The sequence below is a fragment of the Puntigrus tetrazona genome, chromosome 6, assembly GCF_018831695.1.
Source record: "Puntigrus tetrazona isolate hp1 chromosome 6, ASM1883169v1, whole genome shotgun sequence".
Taxonomy (NCBI): domain Eukaryota; kingdom Metazoa; phylum Chordata; class Actinopteri; order Cypriniformes; family Cyprinidae; genus Puntigrus; species Puntigrus tetrazona.
In genome coordinates, this window is record NC_056704.1 from 546622 (window position 1) to 566393 (window position 19772).

The 19772-nt window shown below is 40.1% G+C and overlaps 1 protein-coding gene across 5 annotated transcripts in view; it reads right to left on the reverse strand.

The window, feature by feature from the left end:
• dlgap4b (discs, large (Drosophila) homolog-associated protein 4b) overlaps positions 1–7551 on the reverse strand; it is a 92238-nt gene extending 84687 nt beyond the window's left edge. For 4 of the 5 annotated variants that reach the window (XM_043242199.1, XM_043242197.1, XM_043242195.1 and 1 more), the window contains exon 1: positions 7339–7551. The gene's annotated coding sequence lies outside the window, so the exon portion shown is untranslated. The remainder of the gene's footprint in view (positions 1–7338) is intronic. The other variant, XM_043242198.1, reaches the window with a different exon arrangement.
• Positions 7552–19772: the final 12221 nt, after the last annotated feature.

The following is a 19772-nucleotide window of genomic DNA, read 5'->3' on the forward strand; positions in this document are numbered from 1 at the left end:
AACAACTTTTTAAGCTTGCGACTAAATGCTGTATTTACCAAACCGAGCCTCCCTCTCTCTCTCTCTCTCTCTCTCTCTCTCTCTCTCTCTCTCTCGCTACCTTCTTCAAAAGTGTGATTTTTTTCATTCAGTGCTAATTTGAGAAAGACAAACAGCTCGGGGCTTTCAGGACAGCCTGCTTGACATTTTCACAGCTTCAATTATTCACACTTTTGACAATACAGCCGACAGCCCAAAAGGGTACCGCGGCTAAATGAATAGAGCATGTTATTTTCTCTTTTCTCTCCTTTCGTCTCCTTCTTTTTCTCTTCTCCTGCTCGTGTCCTTCTTTCTGTCTATCTAGCATAAGTTCTTGCTTGAAACAGGGGCCGTATAGAAAGGTCAGAATCACCATATTCCACCGCGTGTCACTACGGCATGTACTTTGAGTGCTTTGCCTCGGAGCATGACAGGACATGTGCTGTGTTTCCTGAGCTGTAGAGGCAGCACCGAACAATCCATTACTTCCGTGGCGTGATGCATTTGAAGACGCATGACGCAACGGCAGCCCGAAACAGCGGGGAAATGGTTATTAATGACGTTAGCCGGTCAAAAATGAAACTAGAATTTCAATTCAATCTAATAAACGTCGTGCGTTTGACCTTATAATCACGCAACGAGGAAACTACGAACGATGGTTTCCACCGAAGGATGAAGTAAATGAATAAACGAAGGTAACTGTGATTGGTTTTTCTCGCAAGTCTGACCATTTTTTCTCAGAATTGCAAGTTTATATCTCACAGATGCAAGCTATAGAGTCGCAACGGAGAGTTTGCGGTATATCTCTTGTTTTCTCAGAATCGTGAGATAATAAAATAAATCAGAATTGCGAGATTCTTTTTTCAAGACATATAGTCATTATTGCAATTGAACATCTTTTAACTCAGACTTTTTCTTAACGTTCCACGTTTCCATCTCACGACCGCTAACTCAAAACAGTATAAACTCAGAATAGCAAGAGATAGAAATGTCTCTCTCTGTCTCTCTCTCTCTGTCTCTCTCTCTCTCTTCTCTCTCTCTCTCTCTCTCTCTCTCTCTCTCTCTCTCTCTCTCTCTCTCTCTCTCTCTCTCTCTCTCTCTCTCTCTGTCTCTCTCTCTCTCTCTCTCTCTCTCTCTCTCTCTCTCTCTCTCTCTCTCTCTCTCTCTCTCTCTCTCTCTCTCTCTCTCTCTCTCTCTCTCTCTCTCTCTCTCTCTCTCTCTCTCTCTCTCTCTCTCTCTCTCTCTCTCTCTCTCTCTCTCTCTCTCTCTCTCTCTCTCTCTCTCTCTCTCTCTCTCTCTCTCTCTCTCTCTCTCTCTCTCTCTCTCTCTCTCTCTCTCTCTCTCTCTCTCTCTCTCTCTCTCTCTCTCTCTCTCTCTCTCTCTCTCTCTCTCTCTCTCTCTCTCTCTCTCTCTCTCTCTCTCTCTCTCTCTCTCTCTCTCTCTCTCTCTCTCTCTCTCTCTCTCTCTCTCTCTCTCTCTCTCTCTCTCTCTCTCTCTCTCTCTCTCTCTCTCTCTCTCTCTCTCTCTCTCTCTCTCTCTCTCTCTCTCTCTCTCTCTCTCTCTCTCTCTCTCTCTCTCTCTCTCTCTCTCTCTCTCTCTCTCTCTCTCTCTCTCTCTCTCTCTCTCTCTCTCTCTCTCTCTCTCTCTCTCTCTCTCTCTCTCTCTCTCTCTCTCTCTCTCTCTCTCTCTCTCTCTCTCTCTCTCTCTCTCTCTCTCTCTCTCTCTCTCTCTCTCTCTCTCTCTCTCTCTCTCTCTCTCTCTCTCTCTCTCTCTCTCTCTCTCTCTCTCTCTCTCTCTCTCTCTCTCTGTCTCTCTCTCTCTCTCTCTCTCTCTCTCTGTCTCTCTCTCTCTCTCTGTCTCTGTCTCTCTCTCTGTCTCTCTCTCTCTCTCTCTCTCTCTCTCTCTGTCTCTCTCTCTCTCTCTCTCTCTCTCTCTCTCTCTCTCTCTCTCTCTCTCTCTCTCTCTCTCTCTCTCTCTCTCTCTCTCTCTCTCTCTCTCTCTCTCTCTCTCTCTCTCTCTCTCTCTCTCTCTCTCTCTCTCTCTCTCTCTCTCTCTCTCTCTCAGCACAGCAGGGGTCTGAGAGGAAGATCGTGTCATAAAGAAAACAGAACACAGAGTTTCTACTTATTTTTGCATCTCTCTCTGCTCCCGATTGATGCAACACGGGGAAATCAGGCAGCCGATCTCCAGAACCAAACGCTCGTCTCCATTTCTGCAGATACTCAATACAAGGAAGCGCATGAATAATGTAGAGGCCGGGCGATGCTGTGCTTTATCAGCGGGCCGCTTCTGTCCAGATAGTGCTGTAGTCCCAATGACACGTCCTTCACTCTCACACACAGCGGCCTTTCATGGCCAATTAGGCCTATTTGTCCTCACGTATGTAGGTTAGAACCATCAGAGCTGTGATTTGTTTTATATAAAAATCACTGCTGGGATTTAGAAGGTCATTTGAAATCTGAAATAGCTCGAGGAGAGCGTTTTCTCTGGGGTTTGAGTGACACACCAGAGAGCACAGTGACATTTAGGAATTAACGTAGTGAAAGTCTTCTCTGCTGATGGATTTAAAGACGTGACGCTCAAAAACAAAAACACAAAGCTGCTTTACTGACGTCTCTGAACTGTCCCGAGCTCCCTCACCGCCTGATGCCTGCATAGACCACGTCAGCTTTTAATTCAATTAAACCATTGCATATTATATTAGATATTATTTATGGATGAATATTAGTAGTAGTGCGATTACTGTTAAAACATTTGGGTTAGTAAGATTTTTAAAAAATAAATGAATACGTTTATTTAGCAAGATGCCTGTAAAGTCTGGGGTATGTTTTTGAGTTGTCTGCCATTTCTCTGATCTTTGGGTGAATTTGCTGGGACGCCCAGATTGGATTCAGAAGTCTTTCACTTCTGAATAATCTTCCTCACTGTAGAATGATGGACTTCAGATTGTTTGGAAATGGCTGCATTGCTCTTCCCAGATTGACGGCAGCAACAATCGCTTCTCGATAAGATCACTGCTCATGTCTTTCCTCTTTGGCAAAACCTCTGCTTTTATAAAAGGTGCTCACACTGAAAAAAAAAAATGCAGCTGTGGCTGCCGGAATTCTACCATACAAAAATACAGTAGCAGCATTTCAGGTTTTACGGTTTTAACTTAAATTTACAATTAAACACCGTAATTCCACGAACTGATATAAAGATAATATACCAACCTACTGAAGTCCTGAAATCTGCTTTGTACCTCAAATACACAGATAACAACCAAATGCAGGTAGTGACGAGAAAGTCATTCACACAAACACTAAACACCGTCACGGTATGGTGCAAAAAAACAATAATTTCACAGCATTATATGTAACATAAAACCATAATAAACAAAACTGCTAAGAACTAAGAAACAGTTATTTCAAAGAATAAACATCCAGTGTGAAATGCAATGCAGGGAATTCTTGTAATGTCTATGTACGTTTTGACTTTTTCGTTCCAAAAACTGTATTTTACCGTAAATTAGTCTGAAATGTCTATTCTTTACCCTATATATTACAGTAATTTACTGTTAACCATCTAACAGGCTTTTTCTGTTAAAATGAGTATTTTTTTTTTTACTATGATGATCAGTTAATCAAAGCACCAGTAAGGGGGTATTTTCACACAAGGCTTTTCCAGTTTGGCTTAGTGTTTATTCAATAAATAATGACATTGTAGGAGGTTCCATGCATTTTTGTTCATCCGACGGTTTATTTTCCAAATTTGAAGACTTGCCAAGTATGCCAGATGATTTTTTTTTTATTATAATATCCTGATACAGAAAATATGAAGCAGCACAACTTGATAATCAGAAATGATCAGCATAATTTCTGAAGGATCATGTGACACTACTGGATTAATGATGCTGAAAATGATCTAAAATTGCAATAATATTTAACAATTTTAATGTTTTTACTTTAATATAGTAAAAAGTATATATATATATATATATATATATATATATATATATATATATATATATATATATATATATATATATATATATATATATATAGAGACAGAAAGAGAGACGGAAAGTCTCAAAGCATTCCAAACCTATTTAATTTCATTTATTTAATACATAAACATGCAGAAGCAAGACTAATTACTTAAAAAGAACTTATTTTCTCACTGTAAAGTAGCGCATTCAAAAAGCCATTGTTTATTTTGTATGGCAGCTGATTTACCCTGAAAATATGATTTTATTTCATCGCTGCTGAAGTTGAAGCTCACCTCTGATTGACGTACAGCTTTGACTCTCAAACTATCGTGCCACAACAAGACACCAGTCGTCTTCAGTTCGGCTGCTTTTCCTTTTTAGCACAAGAGCATATTGAGTTCACTAAAGCGGTTAGGTGGGGCTTATTCAGGCCAGTAAAAAAAAGCATCCACACACACACACACACACACACACACGCTCCTACTGAAATAGTGCCGCTAAAGTGAATGTTAATTTGGTGGCATAAAGACACAGCTGGTACTGCGAGACGTGAACATTGTGTCACATTTCAACAGCGAGCGCACACAGAAAGAGCTCTCAGCCTGAGCCCTGTTTAAATATGAGTAAGCGCTATTGAAAAGGCTATTGATCTGCCTATGATTAGCAGTCCATTCATGGCCTTTGCTGTGGCTGTTGGCCCTCGCTCCCTTATTGACTCGCCGTGATGGACTGACTTCGGCCCATAACAGAGAAGCCCAGGCGCAATGGCGGACTGAGATAAGACAGAAACTTCACTGCAGTTTGAGGGCTTTCGGTTGATACGATTGTTTGGAGGTTTCTAATGAAAGCAAGAGTCGATGGTCAATGGAGAGCAAAACTCGGACGTAGTAGATCGAGGATATACTTCAAAACAAAGCACTGCAATCTCGCTTTTAGATATTGTGCGTGCACTGATTCCTTAGCTCTAGAATGCACCGTTTCAAAACCTTGTAATGCACATAAGCAGACAACACGCTTAAAAAAATGACATTAATAAGCTTCAGCGTTGGTTAAATAATGCATCAGGCATCACAAACTAAAAACGAACATCATTTTTGCATTATTTATTAACCTAGGCTAATGCTAATTTAAAAATGCATCATTAAATGGTAATTAACGTTTGTTTATAATAAATCAGCTGCCGTTAATTTAGTGCATTAAGTAACTTTTACTTTATTCCAATCGTTTTTTTCATATATCCTAATAAAAGAAAATTTTACAAAAGATTACTAATTGTTGTAAAACAATAACTAATTAATGCATGATCATAATGACTGTATTGGCTTCTGAGAAACCTTATGTTGAGCAAAAATCTAATGCAGCATTGAATGCATCTGTTACTTAATTACTTCAATCAATTATAACAGACTATAATACTTCATATTTGTGTGAACAGTTTTTAGGGTTGCACCGTTATCTCCCTAACGTCACGTCGCATCATTGTAAGTCTACTAAAATAAATTGTGCATGCAGTTTGCTTCATGTGAGACACTATTTGTATGACACACATTTGCGCTCCAAATCTGTCACTTACGAGCCTCCATTTCAGTTTAGGACGCATGTAGATGGTAGACAGCGATGCAGTGCACTAGGTTGTAGAAAAAACGTCTTAACATTACTCTGCTCATTCACGTTTAGAGAATAATCGCAACGGGATACTCAGCTTATGCCAGCGAAATTACAAAAAAATAAAGAGAAAAGTTAAGAAAGTTTGTAGACTGCGCATGCACTTCCAAAATGTCTTTGCGCTACATATTGCATGTGCAAAATGACTTTTCTCTATATCAATGTCATGCTGAAAATATGAGCTGTTAAATGAGTTATTGCCAAAACCCATAAAGCAACCACGTTTGGGTTATATAGTGAACTTGAACGTGCGTTTGCAAGTGTGCAAACTAACTAATATAGCACAGCAATTAAAACATTATTTGAAAAAAAAAGCATTAAACTACCCATATGCATAAAGTTCTCTAAATGCATCAAAAGCCAAGACAACTAGTTGCTAAAACAGTGCGTGTAAGTGAGCCCAGAGACGAATCGAGCGTTTGCCAAGCCATCAGCCTGTTATAGAGAGCTTCACAGATGACACTCACTGCGCTAGATCCCAGCAGATCTGTTCTTTCCGAAGACCTTTGAAAAGGACGGACATTTGTTGCGCGCCGCATTGTCTAGTCAAAAGTTGACAAACTTTCAGTCATGCATTGCCGTCTATTGCAATTTCAGAGACGAGAATAAACCAAATGCTGCTGAGAGTAAATTAGAGGAGCTTTCCGCAGAGCAGACAGGCACCAGAAACAAGTATGACGGAGCTGGATCGGATCTGAGACGGATCTTAAAATCCACTCCATTCGGCCGTCGTCTTAAAGGAGCCTGCAAACGTGTGAGCTCACGGTCGACCGAAAGCGTCACCAGCTGCGAGAGTTATTCAAACAGCTCGATCCACATACGACAGCTTCACATCACGCCGGAAAAAGCCAGACAGCTAAAGCAGCAAACTCAGTTTCCGCAAGCAGGCAGGCAGGCTTTTGCAAGTCGATTAAAACAGCCCAAATGCTCACGCCGACCTCCCGAGATGGTCAAAGCTTGCTCCCGGTTCATGCCGACGTGTACGACTGCACATATTAGTATTCAACGCGCACATTTTTATTTAGGCCTTTCCATAAACTGTTCTCAACCTCCTTTGGGAAATGCCTCGTGAAGAGGTCAGGAGAACATCCCAACCCAACCTTCAGCAATAAACCGGCTGCTTTATCAATATCAGTGAAGCAAAAATAAAACGATATATATATATATATATATATATATATATATATATATATATATATATATATATATATATATATATTAAAATAAAAGCATACTCGCAGTAATAAGAATTGATGTGACTAGCAGTTCTTTTAATCATTTAATTAACCCCAAGTCTTCTATCATCTGTTATAAATACTGATGTTCTACATATACTAGGTCAAACTGACAGACAGTGGTCATTATAGGAACATGTCCCCTTCTTCAAGTGCTTATTAGCCCAAATGCATCAACTACACGACTGATAGCCTCATGTCTGCGTCTCAATCAATAATGAGCATTTGCATACCGGCCGCATTTTTCTACACAAGCGTTTCGACTCGAAACGGGCCTACGATGCCCCCCCTTCCTGAAAATGCAGTCTATGTAGTCTGCTCACTAGGTTTTGAGACACGCTGCGTTCCGGCTCGTCGGACAGAAACACGCGGGCAGACTCACAAAACAACAGCAAAACACAGGCACGGTGACAGACGTCTGGATCCAGACAGCCCGAGACAGGGAGGTTTTACCTCAGATGGTCGCTCTTGAGGAGCATTAAACTTCCCAGCGCCGCTCCTCGTCTCAACGCGAGCTCAGGACCGGCGGTGTGTGAGATCTTCAGCACGCGAAACACGCCGCATTTCTCCTTAAAATCACTTTATCTCCGGCGAACGCGAAAACGAGCCACTCTGATCTCCATCCCTGCGAGATTCATCCGCGAGGAGAGCGACACGAACACTGAGAGAGAGAGAGAGAGAGAGAGAGAGAGAGAGAGCGCGCGAGATCTGTGTGTGTGTGTGTGTGTGTGTGTGTGTGTGTGAGAGAGATAGAGATCAGCACCGCGGACAGCGACCCCCATTCATTCAATTCAGACGTTTAGCAAGTAAACAAACAAAACAGGAGAAAAAAAATATATATATATATTTTTTTTATATTCAAAAGCTTAGACGTTTTTGAATATCTGACTAAAACAAATCATTGCGTTAAAATCCGTATGATTAGCCTTATGCAAGAGAGGTTTTCAAAAACGTTCACTTTTTTTTATATATAACTAATTTGAATAGCAATTAACGCCAAAACGCTTATTTAAGATGAATAAATAATTATACTAATGAATATTTAAAGCTGACTTTTATTGCAAGCGCTTCCAAAATTGTATTAGCAGTAGTAGCAGCAGTGAAAAGTAATAATAATGACGATTTAATAATAATTTAAAGGGGCAGGTGGCTGCAATCGGTCCATTTAGCGACATTTAATTAAACACGTTTGATTTATTTTCTAAATTTATTTAAATGTAGTTAAAATTGCTTGCAGCCACTTGCCTTTAAAAAAAAAAAGTAGTATAATTTTTTAATGCGCCACTGTTGTTGCCCAGGTTTATTACTGTAATATAATCTACTTAACAGTAAAGTAAATATAACGATTATAGTTGAAGTTAAAAAGTCAAATATTATACTGCATTTACTTAAAATGTGACAGAAAATTTTTTTAAATATTCTTACGTATATCTGTGCTTGCCTTTTAATGACACATAAAGCAAAAACCCTGGTCAGTCACTTTTATATCTCACTCATATGCTCTCTTCATATTCAAGATGTGACTATAGCAGACCCGTGACAGAAAGGACAGAAACCGGAGCATTTTAATGCTTGCACGCATCAGACCTCAATTAAACCGTCGGACAGAAAACACTGGTCCTGACAGACTTGCATTAAAAGACCGATAATAGTTTGTTCTGTGTATTTAACGGCCTCTTCTTCAGGTCTGGAAGCACTCGCTTTGGGCTTTATTTACCTGCAGAAGCAGGCGACACGCATGCCGAGGTCTTCTGGGAGGAGATGCTGGGAATAATATGTCAGCCGTGATCTGAGGAGGTGACTGAAGCGTTTGACTCGTGTGAAGTGATTTGATGAACCGGTGCAGTTATTATATACAGAGAGAACTGGGTTAAAGTGTCTAAATAAAGCACACCAACAACTATCTGTTGATTTTATTTTCAGAGATCAAGAATAATGCCACTTTAATGTCAGCTTACCTATTTTTATTCAGTGTTACGATTTTACGAATTTCTGCACAGCGATACTGTACGCATCGGCGACTTTAACTTATTATTATTTTGCTATACATTGCTAACATTAATTAGGTATTTCAAGCATCTTTTAAGCACATTTGTGCAATTCAGTAATTTCACGGAAACACAAACAAACTCTTAATACAATTTATAATCTTTATACGGTCTACAGTGATGTCACTTCCTGTCAGGTAATGTCATTATGATAGAAAACTTATATACGAAGAATAGAGATACGAAATGATTACCCATTAACAAATAAGTCAATATAAAGCAGATAGAGAAGGGGGAAAAGCCAACAAGTAAATTTAGTAATACTTTTTAAAAATGTACAGCGTTCAAATGATCCGATTAAGGACAAGTATTAGTGAGATTGAACACATGTGTGTCTGCTCCTCGCGTTTAGCCCCGAGCTGCCAATAGGAGTCTGTCAGAGCAGTCTACAGCTACTTGCTGTGGATTAAAAGTCTGACAAGCGGCACATTTTTGCATACTTATCCTTTACACTCCCTTCTCTGCAGAAGCTAACGGGATGAAGAGAGATTCAATCCGGACCTTTCCGTTTGATCCCACCTCAAACACATTAAATCCAGACGCCGGCTCTGTCCTGAACCGAACTCTCACCCAAACCGCCCTCAAACTTTCACCCTACTCTGGATCATCCCCAAGCGACCCCAAACTTCTCATGTATACGAACGCATTTACGTAACAGCATCGTTTCTTTGGCGACGAAGATGATGAAGAAGATTATTAGAGCGATGGATACTGAGTTACTGTACTTTTATGATTACGTAGACTAGCATTAATGATAGAGATACAGCCAAAACGTATTTTTGTTCAGCGAGGATGCATCAAACCGATCAATCGAGACATTTATATTGAGATATTTGTGTTTTAGATAAATGCAGGTGTGTTGAATTTTCTGTTCTATTTTCTAGAGACAAAAATATAAAGCAACTCATCTGCTTCAGTGTCGGTGATGATCAGAAATGTGCAGCGAATCAACGAATCTGAATTATTATACCACGGCAGTCAATTACATTTTAACATATTCACGCAGAAAACAGCTGATTTATTATTTCTCGGTTTTACAGCATATTGTATTTTGATCAAAGCTGAAGAGCTCGAACTATGGAAAATAAGCTAGATGAGCTATTCCCTATGTGTTTAGTATCAGATTGTTTGTCCTACACCAAATAATGGCATCATTTTATTATATAAATATTTTTGCATGCACTTTGCAACACACACACACACATGTTGGTATTTGTGGATTACTCTCCATAGGCGTAATGGTTTTTATTCTGTATAAGCTGTATGTGTTATTGCCCTATTGCCACACACACACACACACACACACACACACACACACACACACACACTGAATTCAATATTGAGTGTTTTCCTGGTTAATCACTGCAGTCGGTCAGAGTAAACTGTGTTGTAGCCGCAGGCAGAGAGCTGAGCTGCATCTCTGTCTCTCTCTGTGAGGAAAAGAGTTAGTCAGTAATCAATAAAAACACTACCACGCCAATCAAAGCATTCAGAGAAGACAAACACACGAAAACAAATCACTACCTCTGAAACAAAACCGGCCAATCAAACCACTTTTGTGGTTTCTGTTTATTATGCAGACTTTATATATTTAAAAAAAAACATGAATATTGTCATCTCTTATGAAAAATTGCGCATGACGTTTATTTGTAAGGAGCTTTGGATGAAAGCGTCTACAAAATGAATAAATGCAAATGTCACTTAAAGGGATAGTTCATCCGAAAAGGAAAGTTCTCTCATCATTTTCTCACCATCCCAGAAGACTTCAGATGAATACAAATGAAGATTGTTAAGAGAAAAAAAGAAGAAGAAGAAGAAGAAGAAGAAGAAAAGAATCAATTCATGTAATGGAAGTGAAATGAAGTTAGTAAATGCGGTAAAATCTTGTGAATACACAGCTTACTGCTTTGAAAAAAAACAGCAGACTGTTTCCAAACAACTTCAACACATTAATCATCTGTTCTAAGCGTGCATCATCTAATTAAGTATTGTAATTAGTGAATTTCTCAAAACAATGCATGTTTAATCACAATCGAATGTGCTTTGTGTTATTTGCTCCTTGTGAAAAATAACCAACAGACCGCCATCGTCACTCTTTTAAAAGTATTTTTAGCTCATGAAATAAAGAGAGATGAGCGGAGATGTCAAAACCACATGAAGAGCTTACGTGACGTGGCATCTGATCGGCAGATGGTTGTGAGACACATGAGAACATCCTTAGATGAGAACAGCTGCCGTCCAACAAATTCAGCCCAAATCCGTTTACAGACAACAGCTAAAATCATCTCAAACTAACTACTTTAGGTGAATGTTTTTGGGATAAAGATCAAGAAAGCATGGCCTAACTCCATATAGATTACACTCGGATTGACAGAGAGAGAGAGAGAGAGAGAGAGAGAGACAGAGAGAGAGACAGAGAGAGAGAGACAGAGAGAGAGAGAGAGACAGAGAGAGAGAGAGAGACAGAGAGAGAGAGAGAGAGAAGAGAGAGAGAGAGACAGAGAGAGAGACAGAGAGAGAGAGAGAGAGAGAGAGAGAGACAGAGAGAGAGAGAGAGAGAGAGAGAGAGAGAGAGAGAGAGAGAGAGAGAGAGAGAGAGACAGAGAGAGAGAGAGAGAGAGAGAGAGAGAGAGAGAGAGAGAGAGAGAGAGAGAGAGAGAGAGAGAGAGAGAGAGAGAGAGAGAGAGAGAGAGAGAGAGAGAGAGAGAGAGAGAGAGAGAGAGAGAGAGAGAGAGAGAGAGAGACAGAGAGAGAGAGACAGAGAGAGAGAGACAGAGAGAGAGAGAGAGAGAGAGAGAGAGAGACAGAGAGAGAGAGAGAGAGAGAGAGAGAGAGAGAGAGAGAGAGAGAGAGAGAGAGAGAGAGAGAGAGAGAGAGAGACAGAGAGAGAGAGAGAGAGAGAGAGAGAGAGAGAGAGAGAGAGAGAGAGAGAGAGAGAGAGAGAGAGAGAGAGAGAGAGAGAGAGAGAGAGAGAGAGAGAGAGAGAGAGAGAGAGAGAGAGAGAGAGAGAGAGAGAGAGAGAGAGAGAGAGAGAGAGAGAGAGAGAGAGAGAGAGAGAGAGAGAGAGAGAGAGAGAGAGAGAGAGAGAGAGAGAGAGAGAGAGAGAGAGAGAGAGAGAGAGAGAGAGAGAGAGAGAGAGAGAGAGAGAGAGAGAGAGAGAGAGAGAGAGAGAGAGAGAGAGAGAGAGAGAGAGAGAGAGAGAGAGAGAGAGAGAGAGAGAGAGAGAGAGAGAGAGAGAGAGAGAGAGAGAGAGAGAGAGAGAGAGAGAGAGAGAGAGAGAGAGAGAGAGAGAGAGAGAGAGAGAGAGAGAGAGAGAGAGAGAGAGAGAGAGAGAGAGAGAGAGAGAGAGAGAGAGAGAGAGAGAGAGAGAGAGAGAGAGAGAGAGAGAGAGAGAGAGAGAGAGAGAGAGAGAGAGAGAGAGAGAGAGAGAGAGAGAGAGAGAGAGAGAGAGAGAGAGAGAGAGAGAGAGAGAGAGAGAGAGAGAGAGAGAGAGAGAGAGAGAGAGAGAGAGAGAGAGAGAGAGAGAGAGAGAGAGAGAGAGAGAGAGAGAGAGAGAGAGAGAGAGAGAGAGAGAGAGAGAGAGAGAGAGAGAGAGAGAGAGAGAGAGAGAGAGAGAGAGAGAGAGAGAGAGAGAGAGACAGAGAGAGAGAGACAGAGAGAGAGAGAGAGAGAGAGAGAGAGAGAGAGAGAGAGAGAGAGAGAGAGAGAGAGAGAGAGAGAGAGAGAGAGAGAGAGAGAGAGAGAGAGACAGAGAGAGAGAGAGAGAGAGAGAGAGAGAGAGAGAGAGAGAGTGTGAGTGCACATGTGCATTTTAGATGTTGTATTAAAACAATATTTTTGGAGCACCACTTTAAAAATGCAACCATAATTGCAGCCATGGGAATATAAACACAAAATACGGCTGAATAAAATGACTCAAGTGGAACAGCACTGTAATATTCCACATACTAAAGCAAAGAAAAGAGAAAACATTATGCAGAATATATAATTTATGCCTCAGATTGATGAAAACGTTCAGCGTGTTTCACTTTTCTTTTACAGAAGACAAGAAACGACTCCTTTCTAATTATATTTCTCTCTCAGGATATCATACCCACTGTAAACCGGATGAGCAGAATAACAAAAGACAAGCAGTGCCTCAGCGAGTGTTGTTTCTCCATGGACCGCAGCTGTCAGATCATTCGAGGTGCACCAGCTCTAAGCATTGTTTAATACTTGGCAGATTTTAGTGAAACTGGGGAACGTTCACATCTAGTGCTGTCAATGAGGTGCATTAAACAAAAACATTACCCTTGCTGTCTAAACCGTGACACGCACCACATTCACTTCAAGCTAAATGCATTCTTTTCTCAGCCTGCGTGTGCTTAAAGGGTGTTTCTGTGATCATCGTGGTCTTTTATTAATCGACTATTAAGGATTAAAGAACAGAAACGCCCTTAAATGACACACATCATTCGTTTGTGAGCATTCCTCCAAACGAAAGTAACTTGTGGGGAGTTTTATAAAATCGCATCAACTCATAGCAACTCAAATCAAAGTCATTCTTTTCAACATTTCTTGTTTGAACGACCATTTCTTCTTCGTATCAGTTATAAGTGACCCGTATGTGGTTTTCGCATTACTCTTGGAGACGCAGTGAAATCTTTATAGCTCTAAAAGAAAACCTTTAAAAGTTAAGTTATCGAAATAAATATGTGCTAAGAACCGGAATCTAATAATTTGGCTCCAAACTCAAGTTTTGACCCCTCTCTAAAAAAATAGTGGATTCCTCAATAGATATATACGCATGGCATTTAATATCCTGGTGACTCTGATCAGAAAGGGCGGGAAAAATTTGACCCAAGGATGCACTAGTGCTGAGAAAATCATAACTTCACGTTTTTATGAGTCCAACCGAATGATCTTAGATCTTAGCGTTCCTCTGCTGCAGAAGATGCCCATCTGGCTGAACATTATTTGTGCTTTATCTGTTTTAAGCGAGCAATTATTTTAGGTTTGATTTTACCGCGAAGAACAAGCTTTACCTTGAAACCACCTTGAAGCACATTCTCTTCCTCATCTTAGCTCATTTAAGATGTTTTTTTCACCGTAAAGGATGTAATAAAACCAAGATTGTACACCTGTTTTCACACAAATTGCACATAAAAAAAAAACCACTCGCACCTTCTCGGTTCGATGTAGCGCGGTGACATCACAATCCTAACTCCACATCGCTTATTTCTTGCCTGCTGCTTGCGAGAGCGACCAAATTGTTCATCTCGTCTTGTTTCACAGGCCGACTATAAATTGCGCTCTCCACACCTCTTCAGGAGCTCTCAGAGGTGCTCTTACGGAGGCCTCTGCGCTTTTCTCATTAATTATCACCTCCAAACATGCTCTTTTGCAACTTCAAAACATCTATTCTCAAAGCCGCGATTCGCGCACAAACGCAACGACAAGAAGAAAGAGCTTAGAGTCATTATGAGAGGATTTCAGGAAGGTAAAGGAAGATGTTACTGGTTTGAGTGATTGTTAAACGCCATCCAGTCATTATATTAATACAGTCCAGACTCTAAACCATGTCTATCAGCAGATGCACAGTGAGATGATAATTAAACATGAGTGAAATGGCTTGTTACTTACAGCGTATGGGAAGTGCAGATTTGATTTGCAGAGAAAGGTGTGTGTGTGTGTGTGTGTGTGTGTGTATGTGCTGACTCTAATTACAGCGATGCGGTTGAAAAATAAAGACGGAGGAAACTGTCTCAACTCTCTTCTTCGTTTCAACAGGGAACGTCAGCAGAAACAGAGATCAGGGAAATGCGTGCCAGCTCAGTTCTTTCTTCCTTCTCTCTTTTCAAGCACTCGATATGAAATATCAAGTGTCATCCGCATTATGTAACCTTTGGTTCGCTTCATTATCGTGGCATATTTTAGCTTGGAAAAAGAAGTTATGCGAGTTTCGGGATCACTTTTGAGGCACTGAAAAGAGCTCCAAAAACCATGACTGTTTCCAAACAGTTTCTTCTGCTCACCAAGGCTGCATTTATTTGATTAAAAATACAGTAAAAGCAGTTACACTGTGAAATATTGTCGCAATTTAAAATATGTTTATTCCTTTAATTACAAGTCTTTGGTGTCAGGTGATCCTTCAGAAATCAGTCAAAATCAATTTGATTATTATCAGTGTTGAAAAGAGATAATATTGGAAATATTTAATACACTGGAAACGATACGATACGTTTTATTATTTACGATTTTTGATGAATAGAAAACATTTAATTGAAGCAGAAAACATTTTTAATAATAAAAAAAAAAAACATGCAATTTTTGATACATTTTAGCCGTCCTTGTCGAATAAAAATATGGATTCTTTCCAAAAAAACATTTAAACGGTAGCGTATAAATATTTAGCATTTTCACTTTACTTTAGAGTTTAGATGAAGATTGAAGAAAGTAACAAACATTGATCTGGATCAATAGACGATGAATAGAAAACATTTATTTGAAACAGAAAACATTTTTAATTATAAAAAAATAATTTTTAATAATAAAAAACATGCCACTTTTGATCAATTTAAGCCGTCGTTGTCAAATAAAAATATGGATTAATTTCCAAAAAAAACATTTAAACGGTAGCATGTAGGTATATAGCATTTTCATACAGACTTACAGTGACTTTAGAGCTTAGGTGAAGATTGAAGAAAGTAACAAACGCTGATCTGAATCAATATAACGTGTTTTTATATCTCGCTGGCTCATAGATGTTGCCAGGTGCTCAGTGCAGGTTGTACATGTGCTCTTGTGTGTTCATCCTGTTTCTGTGCTGGATTCTGTGATGTTGGTTTGAACCTCCAGAACTGCTATTTAAAACCCACATCAGCTACACAGAGAGAGAGTTTGCTCAAGGCAAACAACACACACTCAGCACACGCTTGACACACACACACACATACCCCTATAAACACACAGAAATCACGCTTTGGCGTTCGTCCTAAATGGCCACATGTCATTTTTCCATTCCACTCATCCGACTTTAGTTGCTCTCAGTCTGTCCGTCTCTCCAACACACACACACACACACACACACGAGGTACAACAACCCAAGCGCTGGAGGAACCCTCTTGTCTGGTTACAGTAAATCCTGTAAATGGCACGACCGTCTGTTTCCTCTCTGACTCTACACATTTAATTGAATGAGAGGGTCGACCGGCGCTGTTGTCCACCGCCAAACCGCTGCGGGATTAACTGGGGCATTTTAAAAAGCAGATTACGGGAGGATTTTGGAGCAGATGAGACCTGTTCTGTTCTCTTCATGTTCCATTAACTAATTGTTACGTCTTACCTCGCATGCTCCTCTGATCGCACGGACACGTGGTGCATGATGGGAAACGGGAGGGACGGAGAGAGAGAGAGAGCCCTGCGTCAAACCCAAACCCCAGAGGAAGAAAGTATAAAGATGCGCTTCTTCAGAAGAAAATACTAGTGCTTTGAGGCGGGGAAAAAAAAAAAAACAGAGTTAAAGTTAAAGTGTGTGCGGGAAATGCTGCATTACAGTAGCCTCACGTGTAGTCGTAACGCTAACGCGCATCGCAAAGGTCAAAACAGTAGATGCTTGAGTAAATGTTAAAAAGAGCCTCTGATGAATCATGATTCATTGTGCAAATGTTACATCACTGTCGGTGAAGGAAATAATAAAGAAGGATAGATTGTCAAGCTGAATTGTTAAAAACCCAAAAAACGACTTTTTGGTGATTCGAGATGGACAAGTAATTCAGAGTTAAGAGCCACAGCAGAGCGGAAAAAATCAACGAGCAACGGTTTAAACACGAAGCATCTGTCCGTCCATCTTAGCCACACTCTAGAATCTCCTTCAAGCCTCGGGTTGATCTCACTAAAGTCTTTTCAAGTTTGTGCTTTATATCGCGGGTCCGCCGACGTCATGTAATGCATTGCGTGAGGAGCAGCAGCATTTAAGCTGCTGTTTGTGGACGGACGGAACAAACAATTAAAGAGAAGGAATGAATCTTTCGCAGGCTGACAGACAGACAGACAGACAGACAGAACGAAAAATACTGACTCCTGAGGCTATAGGGCATCCCGGCTTATTTTTAACCCAGCACTAGCGCTGAAACCTTCAACTGTGAAAATCAGGCCATCGAATCAGACCAGAGCCGGCAGAGGAGCTCAGACCAGCGTGAACCCGGCTCTCAGTCTCAGGACAGTTTTATTACCGAGCCCTTCACGCACATGTTACAATTAATTAGCAAAGTTAGAACCACAACAGCACGCAACTCCACAATAATTAAGAGCATGTGGTTCATTAGTTTTCATCAGCATTTAATGAAAATTCTAACTAACACCAACACTAATGGCAAATCCGACTGCAATTTTCGAACAGGCCAACGCTTCAGGCTCGGTTTAGGATAATTCCTCATTTGGCTCTGAAAAACATTATCCAACTGGCTGGGGTCCATGTTTAACCAGCTATATTTGTATCCGCAAAGTGTGAAAACAAGTTTACCCTTTTCCAGAAATATTCTCCTGATCTTTTCATCACGGAACGGGAATGCGTGCTTTGTCAGTGTTAAACAGAGTTTTCTGAAAATTGCGACTGCGCGATACACAATAGGTTCAAATCTGTATTTGAGCAAGCCCTGTGTTTTATCACGATCGCAGGAACTGAAGGGTTAAAGTCATGCGAGTGTATATTTAACCACAGCCGCACCGTCAGAATGAGTTTAACTAACCGAACAATCAGTTAGCGGGACAGTCCACTGCACGCCATCTGGGATATATGTGTCATCTGTTATGCACCATGTACTTCACGTACCGTCTCTTCTGGGGGTGCATGAAGAAGAGTTTCCATTGGTGGCTTTCCATCAATACAAGTGTGGCCACCCAGAAAGTAATTCAGCTGAGGGAAGGCAGCCAATCGCAGCTCTTCTTCTCGCAGTCTCCTAAAGACACTTGACGTGTGCATGCATCACGAACTGTTTCCTGTTATCCAAAGCATGTGGAAAGGTTCGGTTTCTGAAAAATAAAAGAAGGAGCATGTGGATCGTCAACCTCAGAAGGTCAAATTTTATGAGCCAATTTACATGAGGTTGGATATTTTGCAACTGTTTAGTTATATGTAAATGTATATTTCAAACAAAGGGGGAAAAAAATGCATTGATGCATTGAATATTGAGGGCACAATAGTGTGCATGCAAACAAAAAAAAAAGAAAAGATGAAATTAAGTAGAATTAATAAAATTACATTTGCCATAAAGGTTTAACAATGCATGGAATTTTTATTTTTAAAATAAAATAATACTAAAGAAAATTATAATAAAATAATAAAAACGCACTTTTTACAATGCAAATGTCACACTCGTTATCGTTATCTTATATTTCATATCATTTTCACGCGTATTTTCTGCGCAGACAGCCGGTCTTTAGAGGACAGCACTATCACGGGTGTGTCCTGAATGTAGTCTCAACATGACCCGCGTAAACACAAGCAAATATATTCAGATTATTTATGAAGTTCTCTGCAATCCGAGGAAATTAATTAAGTCTGCCTGCACATTTTACACTAAAATCAAAAGAATTCAAATTTGCCTTCATTCCTTATTCTTACCAGGTTCAGCTGAAGACATCGAGTTATATAAATATTTAAATTAGGCCAATTATCATGTGCACAGGCTTTGCATAAGCCAAATAAGTTCAGTATTCACGCACTTAGAGCAAAACATCCATCCGGTGAACAAGAGAGAAACCGCAGGCAACACTGAAGTGTACAGTAGGTAAACAAACTCAACTGCTGCAGTGAGCTGATTACTGAATAAAATAATAAATTATTAAATGAACGGAAAGAAAGTAATATATATATATATATATATATATATATATATATATATATATATATGTGTGTGTGTGTGTGTGTGTGTGCGCTCAAGTAGTACATAAAAATATGATTTTGCATATATTTTATTATGATCAATAGCAAAAGTGATCCTTGTGTTAGCAAACAAGTAAAAACAACAAAATAAATAATCTGTCTCTCTCCTCCAAAAATACAAGGTGTCATAGCAACAGTGCAGCAGAACATTTTGCAGAGTGTTGAAAGACTTGAACATCTCTAAAGCGCTCAACACCACATCAGTTACAGGACGGCCGTCTTTACAGCGAGAGCAAGCTGAAGACAGGAGAGGTGGAAACTTCAGCCTCAGCTGTTTTTAGTTTTTTCTTTTTTTTTTTTTTACAAGACAACAAAAGATCAGAGAGTACCCGATTCAGCATTGAGCAGCGCTGGTACACACAGACATGATGACCTACTTAGAGTTTGGGCTCAGAGTAATTCCTCATGCTGGACCTGAACTGAAAATATACGCAGGGAAACATAATGCAGCGCTAAATGCAAACAGGCCGAGAACTCTTCCCTGTGTGTTAAATGTTAGCAGTACTCGCTAGGACAGTAACAGGCTGCTGATCTGAACAAACTAGTGCCCTGAATATTTAAACATTCTTAAAAACACCTTATTAGGCCTAAAACAATGACGTAGCTTTCACCATAGCAACAGCATTAGAAATCACTCAGAATACCTTAGCAACTGCATAACAGCACACTGGAAACCACCAACAATACACTTGTCACTTTAGCAGGAAAAAACTTCAGTAGGCATGAACTATACCCCAACAGTCACCCACAGCAATGCACTAAACACACACACACCATCTTGGCAACCGCATAGTAAAGTCCTAGAAACCACCCACAACAGCATAGGAACACCCTGAGAACTACTCCATAACCCTAGCAACTACTTAATTGCATAGCAACACCTCGGAAACCAACCAGAATACCATTATAACTCT